Source organism: Nerophis ophidion, linkage group LG02 (assembly GCF_033978795.1).
Source record: "Nerophis ophidion isolate RoL-2023_Sa linkage group LG02, RoL_Noph_v1.0, whole genome shotgun sequence".
NCBI lineage: Eukaryota > Metazoa > Chordata > Actinopteri > Syngnathiformes > Syngnathidae > Nerophis > Nerophis ophidion.
In genome coordinates, this window is record NC_084612.1 from 19576377 (window position 1) to 19590931 (window position 14555).

General features: G+C 43.4%; 1 long non-coding RNA gene across 2 annotated transcripts; it reads left to right on the forward strand.

The window, feature by feature from the left end:
* Positions 1-3109: 3109 nt before the first annotated feature.
* Positions 3110-10619, forward strand: LOC133569791 (uncharacterized). Of its 2 annotated transcripts, none has more exons than XR_009809909.1 (5): positions 3110-3387; positions 4448-4522; positions 4723-4787; positions 4933-5028; positions 10491-10619. It is a non-coding gene; the product is annotated as an uncharacterized LOC133569791 (long non-coding RNA). The 2 variants fall into 2 exon arrangements; XR_009809910.1 differs by having other exon boundaries at positions 4727-4787.
* The last annotated feature ends 3936 nt before the right edge of the window (positions 10620-14555 follow it).

Here is a 14555-nt window from a genome sequence, read left to right on the forward strand (position 1 = left end):
CATCGACGACAAAGTTTGCAACTTTTGGTCGATAATAAAAAAGCTTTGCCTGTACCGGAAGTAGCAGACGATGTGCGCGTGACGTCATGGGTTGTGGAGCTCCTCAAATCCTCACATTGTTTATAATCACAGCCACCAGCAACTAGAGCGATTCGGACCGAGAAAGCGACGATTTCCCCATTAATTTGAGCGAGGATGAAAGATTCATGGATGAAGAAAGTTAGAGTGAAGCACTAGGAAAAAAAAAGGCGATGGCAGTGGGAGCGACTCAGATGTTATTAGACACATTTAATAGGATCATTCTGGAAAATCCCTTATCTGCTTATTGTGTTACTAGTGTTTTAGTGAGATTAAATAGTCATACCTGAAAGTCGGAAGGGTGTGGTGACCGCCAGTGTCTCTGATGGAAGCCATGGAGGAGCCAAGAAAGTCGCAGCTGCCTCTTTGACAGCTGCTGCAGGAGGACGCAAGCTCCGCTCATGTCTCCAGTAAGAGCCGACTTATTACCACAATTTTCTCACTGAAACCTGACGGTTGATATGTGGTTGAGAAACATGTTCGCTTGACTGCTCCGTTCCATATTAAAGCTTCACAACAAACAAAGAAACACCGGCAGCTGCAATACACTGCTTTCCACCAACAGCATTCTTCTTTATAGTCTCCATTATTAATTGAAAAAATTGCAAAAGATTCAGCAACACAGATGTCCAGAATACTGTGTAATTATGCGATTAAATCGGACGACTTTTAGCCGTGAGTGGTGCTGAGTTTGAGTTTGAGTTTATTTCGAACATGCAAGCATACAACATGATACATCACAATTTCCAGTTTCTCTTTTCAATATGTTCGAAAAGGAGTAGGAAGAAGCAGAGCTTATTTAATCCTACCCCTTTTCTTTACATAACAGTTGCTAAAACTTTTGTTCACTTCCTGTTCTCAATGTATTCACAATGTATACTCCATAAGTAATAAATAATCACAATACAAATAAATACATAATTGGTAAAGTAAGTTTTATTCCATATGATGAGATTAATCAGATTATTTTGAGAATGAATGGGTGAGTAAAATCAGAATGTTTATCATGGTTCTTCATTTTTGTACTTTGTAAACATTTCCAGTTTGAAGAATTTCTTGAAGTGGATCATATTAGTACATTGTTTGATTGCTTTGCTTAATCCATTCCATAATTTAATTCCACATACTGACATACTGAAGTGTTGTACGTGCATACAAATGTTTTAAATTACATTTTTTTCCAAGATTATATTTCTCTTCTTTTGTTGAGAAGAATTGTTGTATATTCTTGGGAAGCAGGTTATAGTTTGCTTTGTGTATAATCTTAGCTGTTTGCAATTCCACTATGTCGTGGAATTTCAGTATCTTTGATTCAATAAATAAAGGGTTTGTATGTTCTCTATATCCAACATTATGTATTATTCTAACTGATCTTTTTTGTAACACTGTAAGTGAATGAAGTGTACTTTTGTAATTATTTCCCCATATTTCTACACAGTAACTCAGATATGGTAACACTAGTGAGCAGTGGAGAATATAAAGTGATTTTTGGTCTAGAACATATTTGGCTTTTTTCATTATTGATGTATTTCTTGCAACTTTATGTTGTATATTTTTTACATGAGATTTCCAGTTCAATTTATCATCAATCATTATACCTAGAAATTTGGTTTAATTTAATCTTTCAATTTCTATTCCGTCTATCTGTATTTGTGTTTGACTTTCTTTTTTACTGTTACCAAATAGCAATATTTTAGTTTTACTGAGATTCAATGATAGTCTGTTTTTGTCAAACCATTTTTTTAATTTGTTCATTTCTTCTGTTATCATTTGTATTATCCACTGTGTGTTCTCTCCTGAACAAAATGCTGTTGTATCATCCGCAAATAATACTAACTGTAAATCTCTTGTAACTTTACAAATGTCATTTATATAGAGATTGAATAATTTAGGTCCTAGTATTGATCCCTGAGGTACACCACAGGAAATATTTAGCATTGTAGATGTGTGTTCGTCTAGCTTCACGTATTGTTTCCTGTTCGTTAGATAACTTCTTATCCAATTTAAGACTAACCCTCTGATGCCATATCGTTCCAGTTTTTTTATTAAAATATTGTGATTAATTGTGTCAAATGCTTTAGTTGGATCCATAAACACTGCTGCCGCACATTTTTTACTATCTATTGCATTGGTAATTTCTTCTGTGATTTCAATTAAAGCCATTGAAGTTGAAACATTAGCTCTGTATCCATATTGGTTCTCTTCGAGTATTCTATATTTATTTATGAAACTCTCTAATCTGTTATTGAACAGTTTTTCAATGATTTTAGAAAATTGTGGAAGTAAAGAAACAGGTCTATAATTTGTAAATAGATGTTTATCACCAGTCTTATAAATTGGTGCAACTTTAGCTATTTTCATTTTGTTTGGAAATGTACCTGTTTGAAATGATAAGTTACTAATATACATTAATGGCCCTGAGATCTCATCAATCACCTTTTTTATCGTATCCATATCAATTCCATTACAATCAGTTGAAGTTTTTGACTTACATTTTTTCACAATTTTAACTATTTCCTCCTGTGTCACATTACTGAGGAACATGGAGTTGGTATTTCGCTCTATGGTATCATAATAGTCCTCAATTGAAACTGGGTCTGGAATCCTTTCTTCCAATTTTGGTCCAATATTTACAAAGTAGTTATTAAAGCTTTCAACTACTTCCTCTATGTTGTCATTATGTTTATATCCGTCTAAGAAGTAATGGGGGTAATCCCTCTTAGTGCCATTTTTAATAATGCTATTGAGAATGCCCCATGTTGCTCTCATATTATTTTTGTTCCTGTCCAATAATTCACTGTAATATTCTTTTCTACATGATCGTAGTATGTTTGTTAACTTGTTTTTATACTTTTTGTACTTAACTTCTGCCTTTGTAGTTATTCATATTATACATTTTTTATATAACGTATCCCAGTGGGCACCCGTCCTTAGTTCAACGTCGAGGTGAGGTTGAAATTACGTCGCGACGTCACTCAACCATATCCCGCCCAAATCACAACCAACTGACCCCACTACACCATATGTTGCAAATCTGGTTTGTTTTCATCATTGGGGGACATCGTCTTTTCAACGTCGTTTCAACGTGTACAATTCAACTTGCCAAACATTCTGCGCGCATCGGCCATTTGCGACAGTTTTCAACGAAACCGCTGCTTGATGGCAGCGTGAACTAAAAGCCAAGCTTGTGCGCATGCGTGCTGAAGTACTTCCTTTCCAGTCCAGCAAGCGAGACTAAGAGCGAAGATTTGAATTGGAAATCGAACTATTTCACTGCAAAGAAAACCATCGACGTCCATAAAGATTCAGGTTTGTACCTTGAGATAATACTGGTTATTTATATCTATAATTTTGGCCCTTTCACAAGAGGGTTGCAGGAAAACAATTATTTTGACTGTATAAACTGGACCTGAGCAAACTTTTTTTTTCTCCCCAAGCAGACAACAATTTTTTTCCCCACCTGCCCAAAAGCAAACAATTGTTTTTCCAGGCTAACACAAAACAAACAATTTTTTTTGGTTCTGTACCCATTGTCTTTTACAGCCGCGCCAGTCACTGTATTGATTTACTTCCTCTTGATTTTGATCTTCAAAACACCCGTCTGGATGGCTCATTTTAATGTTGCCAGTTTATTTTAAGTACAGGTATTTTTTAATTCGTTTGACTTGTTAGCAAGGCTTTGTCTCAAAAGGCAAGTCCACGGGTCACCCATAAAAGGATCCATGTAAAATTAAATGCTATGATCTTTACTTATTTTTTGATTTTACTGAAAAGGCCAGTACTGCTATTACAAGAGCTTTTGTCAAGTATTGAAACTTCCAAATGGTTTCACTGTTGACCTGTTGGCCAACATGTATACTAAAATATATGACACTAAAATATCCAGACAGATTTTGTTGAAAGATGTTTTATGATTGACAATAAAAGACTGCACGGAGCGCAGAAATTTTTGGGGGGTACATTTTTTTTTCTCTTGGCACAAGAAGGCAACCAACTTTTTTTTTTTGCAGAGCTTACGGGAGCAAACTTTTTTATATATATATATATATATATATATATATATATATATATATATATATATATATATATATATATATACGTCAGGAGAAGAAACTATTTATTTTTCAGTTTTTGCTAAACAATCTCTTTTTTTCCCAAAAAAACCCCATACCCTCCCCCACGTTTCATCTGGTCCGCCCCTAAGTCTATGTACATGTACCACTACCGGTAATTGAAAAGCAGAACGTTAATGCAAGGCAATGTACCAATGATTTCAGTTTATGCATATGGAACGACATAGTACACTTGCCATGATACATATGATACCAAAAAGGATAATATTTTGATAAAACTGTCCTTCCATGTGCAGAAATTGGAGACAGTGGAGGAACTACTCGACCTTGACGAGTTGATAAAAACTCAACCAAGCAAGAAAGATTTGCTGGTAAGTAATTATAACATTATAATTGTGTAGCTGTTTTTACATCGGAAATATTATTGTATTTAGATAGAAATTTCAGGTTATGAAATTGTGTAGATAAAACACGTGTAAATAAAACAGGCCCTATACTTGAATGTATATGTATGTGTTTGCCAGCCCCTTCCCCCAGTGTATGCTAAACACATCCTCTTGTAAATTTGCAGATAGCCAGGCTCTCAAAGATTGGTGGATATGACTTAAAGAGCTGTTTAAGCACCATCATGGACAGGTATTTTCCTCTTTCTCTTTATATATATTAAGAATAGGCGATGTAAGACCCAAATTCTAATCTATGAGTGCTAGATCGGGAATTATAATAATGCAACATTCCGTACTTTTTGGCCTGCATGTATGACTTGCGTGTTCAATTTCAGGCTCATGACAAATGAATTAATGTCCAATCTGAACATGAAGGGGAGAGGGGGAAAAAAATAGCTTTGCCGAGACGAAGCTGCTCGATTTAGTCACAGGTGAGTTTGTGTGTGTGTTTAATAATTACATTAACTTGATTGGGGTAAATCACAATGCGGAGGAGGATTGTGATTAGCGCACTGTTAGAGTGGAAGTCAGCGACCCCGTCTGGGTGACTGGAGACAGTGCACCCTCAGACGGGGGCGTGGCATTTGCTTGCTGAGAGACACAGCTGTCAGATGATTAGTTGGCGCAGGTGGTACGTGTTAGACTAATCATCTGTTGTCCTTAAAAGTGAGCGGCCGGGTGCAGCAGTGGAGTTCAGACTGGAGAGACCAAGAGAATTGTGCAAGACAAAACTGAGCGACTGAAAAGTGGCTACTGACCTGTATTGCAAATTGTGGGATTAAAAACTTCTTTCAACCCGAGCAACTGGCTTCCAGCGGACCTATGTGAGTAGAAAGCTTACATTTGGCACCCAACTTGAACTTAAAGAAAAAAAAAAAAAAAAAAAATGTCGTCACCAAGCCTGATAGAGGCGCTGGGTCAGTTGTTGGCGGAGGTTTCCACGGCCAACCACAGGCAGATGGAAGCGATGCAGGCGCAAATTGCGCAGCAAAATCAGATCCTGCGAGGCATGACGGAGAGGGCCGGAGCAGGGACGTCATCTGCGGCACCGAGGCCATCATTAGCAACGGTGGGGATGCACAGAATGGCGGAGCATGCACGTGGCCTGAGGAGGAATGGGCAGTACGGCTGCTCCCGCTGCTGGCGGGAGAGGCGCAGCGAGCGGCACTCAGCCTACCACCTGACTCCAGGGTGAGATACCGGGACTTGAGACGCGCAGTGCTGGACCGGACGGGAGGATCCAAAGATGATCACAGGCGCCGGTTCCGGACAATGCGACTCGGCCCGGAGGAGCGGCCTTTCGCCCTGGGCCAACAACTCAGAGACGCGGCGACCAGATGGCTACAACCCGGGCAGGTGCAGGAGGTGATGGAACAAGTGATCCTGGAGCAATTCATGGAAGCAATCCCGGCACGGACCTCAGCGTGGGTCCGATATCACCGCCCACAAGACCTGCCCGCGGCGGTGGCCCTAGCGGAGGACCATCTGGCAGTACACAGAAAGGAGGAAAAAGCTGCGGAAGCGGGGGAGCGCCCAGTTCCAGCGCCGCGCAGGATGCGCGCGCAGCCGGGGGATGGAGGCCAGCAATGGACAAAACTCAGAAACACTCAGCCTGTTTTTTCTCCTCCTCAGATCCCGGCCGCCATGGACGCTGTGTCTCCCCCGCAAATGGCTCCTCGAATGCCTGGACGTAGATCGACCGGTAAATTGAGAGCTTTGCCTTCCGGCTCAGCTCCTTCTTCACCACAACGGATCGATACAACGTCCGCATTACTGAAGACGCCGCACCGATCAAAACTCAGAAACACTCAGCCTGTTTTTTCTCCTCCTCAGATCCCGGCCGCCATGGACGCTGTGTCTCCCCCGCAAATGGCTCCTCGAATGCCTGGACGTAGATCGACCGGTAAATTGAGAGCTTTGCCTTCCGGCTCAGCTCCTTCTTCACCACAACGGATCGATACAACGTCCGCATTACTGAAGACGCCGCACCGATCCGCCTGTCGATCTCACGATCCACTCTTCCCCCACTCGTGAACAAGACTCCTAGGTACTTGAACTCCTCCACTTGGGGCAGGGTTTCCTCCCCAACCCGGAGATGGCACTCCACCCTTTTCCGGGCGAGAACCATGGACTCGGACTTGGAGGTGCTGATTCTCATTCCGGTCGCTTCACACTCGGCTGCGAACCGATCCAGTGAGAGCTGAAGATCCCGGCCAGATGAAGCCATCAGGACTACATCATCTGCAAAAAGCAGAGACCTGATCCCGTGGCCACCAAACCGGAACCCCTCAACGCCTTGGCTGCGCCTAGAAATTCTGTCCATAAAAGTTATGAACAGAATTGGTGACAAAGGACAGCCTTGGCGGAGTCCAACCCTCACTGGAAACGTGTCCGACTTACTGCCAGCAATGCGGACCAAGCTCTGACACTGATCATACAGGGAGCGGACTGCCACAATAAGACAGTCCGATACCCCATACTCTCTGAGCACTCCCCACAGGACTTCCCGAGGGACACGGTCGAATGCCTTCTCCAAGTCCACAAAGCACATGTAGACTGGTTGGGCAAACTCCCATGCACCCTCAAGAACCCTGCCAAGAGTATAGAGCTGGTCCACAGTTCCACGACCAGGACGAAAACCACACTGTTCCTCCTGAATCCGAGATTCGACTATCCGGCGAAGCCTCCTCTCCAGTACACCTGAATAAACCTTACCGGGAAGGCTGAGGAGTGTGATCCCACGATAGTTGGAACACACCCTCCGGTCCCCCTTCTTAAAGAGAGGGACACCACCCCGGTCTGCCAATCCAGAGGTACCGCCCCCGATGTCCACGCGATGCTGCAGAGTCTTGTCAACCAAGACAGCCCCACAGCATCCAGAGCCTTAAGGAACTCCGGGCGGATCTCATCCACCCCCGGGGCCTTGCCGCCGAGGAGCTTTTTAACTACCTCAGCGACCTCGGCCCCAGAAATAGGAGAGTCCACTACAGATTCCCCAGGCACCGCTTCCTCAAAGAAAGACGTGTTGGTGGGATTGAGGAGGTCTTCGAAGTATTCCCTCCACCGATCCACAACATCCGCAGTCGAAGTCAGCAGAACACCATCCGCACCATACACGGTGTTGATAGTGCACTGCTTCCCCTTCCTGAGGCGCCGTATGGTGGTCCAGAATCGCTTCGAAGCCGTCCGGAAGTCGTTTTCCATGGCTTCCCCGAACTCTTCCCATGTCCGAGTTTTTGCCTCCGCGCATTGCACAGGCACTGTTTCAAGTTATCTCCCGAGTTGGAATCCCAAAAGAGATTCTAACTGACCAGGGCACGTCCTTTATGTCACGCACGTTAAAGGAGCTGTACGGTTTATTGGGGATCAAGTCTATTCGGACTAGCATTTACCACCCACAGACAGATGGGTTGGTGGAGCGGATGAATAGAACTTTGAAATCCATGATTCGGAAGTTCGTACACGAGGACAAACCAAATTGGCATAAATGGTTGGATCCCCTGTTATTTGCAGTGCGGGAGGTTCCCCAGGCCTCAACAGGGTTTTCTCCATTTGAGCTATTGTTCGGCAGGAAGCCGCGTGGGGTACTGGACCTAGTTAAAGAAAGCTGGGAGGAAAGTCCAAGCCCCAGTAAGAATGAAATTCAGTACGTCATGGACTTGAGAGCAAAACTCCAGACATTAGGGCACTTGTCACGTGAGAATTTGCTCCAAGCTCAAGAACGTCAACAGCGCCTGTATAACAGGGGGGCGCAACTTAGACAATTTTCACCGGGAGAGAAAGTACTTGTATTACTCCCAACATCCAGCTCCAAATTACTTGCCAAGTGGCTAGGACCATTTGTGGTCCCACGACGAGTAGGTGACGTGGATTACGAGGTTAGGCGGTCTGACCGGGGTGGGGCAACACAAATATACCACCTCAACCTACTGAAAGGTTGGAAGGAAGCGGAACCCGTCTCCATGGTAACGGCGATAGCGGAGAACGAGGAGCTGGGGCCGGAGGTTCCCCCCTCCTCCCGGCCCTTCCTTCTCCGCTGTGATAATCATCTGACGCCGTCACAGAAAGCAGATGTGGCCAATTTACAGCAACATTTTGCTGACGTTTTCTCCCCCCTGCCAGGCCGCACGAACCTCACCCAACATCACATAGAGACCAGCATAGGCGTGACGGTGAGGTCTCGGCCCTATAGACTACCCGAACACAAGCGCAAAGTAGTTCGGGAAGAATTAAAAGCCATGCTGGAATTGGGAGTGATAGAAGAGTCACACAGTGCATGGTGCAGTCCCATAGTTCTGGTAGGGGAGAAAGATGGGTCTGTGCGGTTCTGTGTGAACTACCGCAAGGTAAATGAGGTGTCACGTTTTGATGCCTACCCGATGCCCTGGGTCGACGAGCTCCTAGACCGTTTGGGCACTGCTGGTTTTTTTACGACACTGGATTTAACTAAGGGTTACTGGCAGATTCCCTTGTCTCCAGAGTCTAAGGAAAAAACGGCATTCTCCACTCCGGAAGGTTTGTACCAATTTGTGACCCTTCCGTTCGGCTTGTTCGGTACGCCCGCCACTTTTCAGAGACTCATGGACCGGGTACTGCGTCCCCATGCGGCATATGCTGCCGCCTATCTGGATGATATCATCATCCAGGGGAACAACTGGGCGGAGCATGTGCAGAGGGTGGGGGCGGTACTCGAGTCCCTGAGGCGGGCGGGGCTCACCGCCAACCCGGCGAAGTGCGCGGTTGGCCGGAGGGAGGTACAGTATCTGGGGTACCACTTGGGGGAAGGTCAGGTGCGGCCTCAGACAAAACCGCGGCAGTTGCGGTCTGCCCGACCCCGAAGACAAAAAAAGAGGTGAGGCAGTTTTTGGGGCTAGTGGGCTACTACCGGAGGTTCGTCCCCCGGTTTGCGGACCTGACCAGCCCACTAACTGACCTCACCCGAGAAGGTGCTCCCGATCTGGTCCAGTGGACGGAGCAGTGCCAGCAGGCATTCGAGAAGGTGAGGAAAGCACTTTGCGAGGAGCCGGTACTACACATGCCTGATTTTTCCCTCCCATTTTGTTTGCAGGCAGACGCGTCGGGCAGAGGACTGGGAGCTGTTTTATCCCAGCAGAAGGAGGGTATCGACCACCCCATCCTATACATCAGCAGAAAGCTGTCCGAACGAGAAAGCCGGTATAGCACGGTGGAGAGGGAGTGCCTTGCTATCCGGTGGGCGGTCGGTGCCCTCCGGTACTACCTGCTGGGACGCCCGTTCAGCCTCTGCGCGGACCACAAGCCTCTCCAGTGGCTCCACCGCATGAAAGATGCCAACGCGCGGATCACCCGTTGGTATCTAGCTTTACAACCCTACCATTTCAGAGTGGTCCATAGGCCGGGGGTGCAGATGGCTGTGGCGGACTTTCTCTCCCGCTCTCATGCGGGGGTGGGGGGGGGGAGTAAGCGCAGCCGGACGACGTCCCGGCCTAAGTCTGGCGGTGGAGGTATGTGGAGGAGGATTGTGATTAGCGCACTGTTGGAGTGGAAGTCAGCGACCCCGTCTGGGTGACTGGAGACAGTGCACCCTCAGACGGGGGTGTGGCGTGTGCTGGCTGAGAGACAGCTGTCAGATGATTAGTTGGCGCAGGTGGTATGTGTTAGACTAATCATCTGTTGTCCTTACAAGTGAGCGGCCGGGTGCAGCAGTGGAGTTCAGACTGGAGAGACGGAGAGACCAAGAGAACTGTGCAAGACAAAACTGAGCGACTGAAAAGTGGCTACTGACCTGTATTGCAAATTGTGGGATTAAAAACTTCTTTCAACCCGAGCAACTGGCTTCCAGCGGACCTATGTGAGTAGAAAGCTTACACACATGCACCCTTAATTAATTTGTATTCTTTTTGCCTGTTTACAGCTAGTGTCTTGGATACCCAGAAGGGGACCGAAACGATGGTCCATGCTGCCATAAAAAATAAACTGAAATATGCCCCTGGACGGAGGGGCGGAATAGGATGGGCATCACAGGCTAAATAAATAATTATATCGATTGACATTCTCCATTTTCTTTGTACTTAATTTTAATTTTGCATTAACAGGATTCAGCCTGGAGCTATATATGCACTATGTTTTGTTGTCTTTAATTGTATTTATATATTGGTTGATATTACGTTGATAATTGGTTGGTTGATCTTAGGTTGAAACTAAAAGTTGAATCAACGTTGAAAGATTGACGTAGATTCTACGTCGGTATTTAAACGTTGATCCAACTTTCATTTTCAACCCAAATCCAACGTTATTTCAACAGGGGAAAGTAACATTGTTTCAACGTTGATTAAACGTCTCTGTTAGGTAGAAAATGAAAGTTGAATCAACGTTGAAACATTGACGTTGATTCAACGTCGGTATTTAAACGTTGATCCAACTTTCATTTTCCACCCAAATCCAACGTTATTTCAACAGGGGAAAGTAACGTGGTTTCAACGTTGATTAAACGTCACTGTTAGGTAGAAACTGAAAGTTGAATCAACGTTGAAACATTGACGTTGATTCAACGTCGGTATTTAAACGTTGATCCAACTTTCATTTTCAACCCAAATCCAACGTTATTTCAACACGGGAAAATAACGTTTTTTCAACGTTGATTAAACGTCTCTGTTAGGTAGAAACTGAAAGTTGAATCAACGTTGAAACATTGACGTTGATTCAACATCTGTATTTAAACGTTGATCCAACTTTCATTTTCAACCCAAATCCAACGTTATTTCAACACGGGAAAATAACGTTGTTTCAACGTTGATTAAACGTCTCTGTTAGGTAGAAACTGAAAGTTGAATCAACGTTGAAACATTGACGTTGATTCAACGTCTGTATTCAAACGTTGATCCAACTTTCATTTTCAACCCAAATCGAACGTTGTTTCAACACGGGAAAGTAATGTTGTTTCAACGTTCATTAAACGTCTCTGTGCCCACTGGGATTCTTCTTCTTACAAGCATTTTTTAATCCTTTTGTCATCCATGGTTGATTATTCTTTCTCTGTTTACTACTGAGTTGTCTCCATGGACAATGTTTGTCATAAAGTATTATGAACTTGTTTAAGAAATGTTCGTATGCTTCATCAACCTCTTCTTCATTGTACACATTGTCCCAATCTTGCTTTTGTAGCTCCATTTTGAAAGCAATCATCCTCTTCTCTGTGCACAGTCTTTTAAATGTCCTTTTGTCTTCCGTGTTCTTTTTGCAGTTTCCATCATATATTGTAAAAACTGGCAGATGATCACTAACGTCGGTTATAAGTAAACCACTTGTAGTGTTATTATCAAAATCATTAGTAAAAATATTATCAATAAGCGTGGCACAGTGTCCTGTGCCACGCTTGGCTTTGTGATTTTAGGATATAAACTGATGCTGTACATTGTATCAATGAAGTTGTCAATAAACTTTTGCTTGTTATGGTTCAATAAGTCAATATTAAAGTCACTGCATTAGGAAATTATTTTTTTTACCATTGTCCATGTAAGTTGCCTTGATCCATTCTTCAAATGTTCTATACTTGACTTAAGTGATCGGTATATACAACTAATTACTATGTTTTTGCTATTCTCCTGACATATTTCAATGGTAATACATTCTAAGATATTATCTATAGCAAATGACATGTTTTTTACCACTTTGTAGTTCAGGTTCTTCATCACAAACACAGCTACTCCTCCTCCATTTTTGTTGGTTCTGTTAATATAGTTTAGTTCATATCCTTCCAGATCAAAATCTATTCCTTTTTTATCATCAATCCATGTTTCTGTGATGGCGATCACTTTGAAGGGTTCGTTGATGTGTTCCAAAAAGTTCTTAATGTTGTTGTAGTTTGCATACAAGCTTCTGCTATTAAAATGAATAATTGACGATTTGTTGTCACTTTTAATGATGCTAATGTATTGTTCATCTGTGTAGTAAAAACAATTACTAATGTCGGAAAACATTTTTGTATCTGGATCTATATCGTTTTCCAAATCCTGGTTTTTGTGCTCTTTGTTGCAGAAGTTTTGTAGTTCCATATTTCCTTGCTCAACAATATTTGATGTTGTTTCAATAATCTCTATAAGTGTAGATGGATGCTGTCCTGAATCTAAGTCTTCTTTTTTAGTCGTCCCTTGCAGTGTAGTAGTGTTGATGTTGAATTTAGGTGCTTGTTTTCTGTCAGAGTCCATTATCATCGTTGTTGTGGAAGCTGTGTAAACTTAAAATTTGTCCAGGTCTTTGATGTCATTGACAACAATTACTCTTGCTTCTGGACCTCCATTCAGCTTGATGTAGATTTTACAGTTGGCGCTCCAAGTTCCCTGGATTTTTCCCTGCTTTCTCAAGTCGCGTGCTTTCTTGGCGATTCCAGCATTACGTTTAGTGAGATGCTCATTCATGTACACATTTGCTCCCTTCAGCTTCTTTCCCTGTTTCAGCAATGCCATTTTAGATTTTCTGTTTACGAATTTCACGAGCACGACTGGAGTGGCGTTGTTGTCTCTTCTGTTCAGTGGGTTGCATGTTTCGATGGTATTAATGTCGATTTCAATTTCCTTTGATTGCAGGAAGTTGACCACTTGCTGTTCTGCCGAGACAAGATCCATTTCATCTGGTTCACCTTCTTTAGTCACAGCTTTCGCATAGGATCTTGGTTTAATTCGGTGCCCTGTCACGATGATATCATTCATTCGTTTATCCTGCTCCATTTCATCTATGACATTCCACAGCATGTAGTTTTCTTCTTGAAGGGTCTTCATTTGTTGGCGCATACCTTCTTGAAAGGTCTTCAATTGTTGGCACATATCAGAGACTTCATTTTTTCTGGTGATGATTTGAGTTTGCAGACTTTCAATATTTTGCTGCAGACTTTTCACATCTTGTTTGTGTTCTTCCATTGCTTTTTTCAGATCTTTTTTTATTTCTTTAATTTCTTCTTTCATTTCAAGGAGTATTTTTAGTAGTACTCCTTGTTCCCCATCATGTCCTGTGTCCAGTCTCAAATCTTGGTCCCAGTTGTGTCCTGTGTCGGCTGACACCGAAGGTTTCGGGCTTTCAGTCTTCCCTTTAGCTTTTGGCATAGCGGCAGATCGATGACGTCAGTGCCTCTTGTGTCTTAAACGTTTAACTTGGTTGTTCCAACAATGCGTACCTTGTGTTGTTCACAGATCAATTTGAGGTGTTAGTCTGTCAACTTATAACACTGCGACGTTGGAAGCACTTTAAAACAGCTGTAAACTCGCCGTAGTTTTTGGTTGCTAGGCAACCGCTTTGAGCTCCGGTAAGGCGCCGATGGCTTGAGGCAAACGTCTCATCCAACTTGCCTTATTTCAGCGTATCAGTGCCTCACAACAGACCAAAATGAGGTCAAGGATGCCAGGTTACTCTCCTGTGGCTGTGATTGCAAATCAGTGGTCAAAATCTTCAGAATAAACAAAAACTCCGGTAGCAAAAGCGGAGCTTTTTTCTTTTGCGTCCTTTTCTCATGAACCTGAAGTGACGTGCTGGGATAAAATGTCCGCTCCAACCAATAACGTCACTAGCACGCATCAACATAAGCGTCATCATTCCGCGACGTTTTCAACAGGACACATCGCGGGAAATTTAAAATTCCAATTTAGAAAACAAAACCGGCCGTATTGGCATGTGTTGCAATGTTAATATTTCATCATTGATATACAAACTATCAGACTGCGTGGTCGGTAGTAGTGGGTTTCAGTAGGCCTTTAGATAAATAACAGAGCAGCATCTCCTCATCCGTGGCTCACTAGTGCAACAAAAACGCCGGGAATGTGTCCCGTGAAAAACTGTCTGACTGGAACTCTCGAATAACTAAAGTTCCGTGGGTGAAATATGTAAACCCACTACACTGGTAGTTTTTAGCGCTTCCATACTGATATATAAGTTAGAACTTTACGCATCTTTATATTAGAAATGGTAACAGCAGAGGGTGAATGCCCCA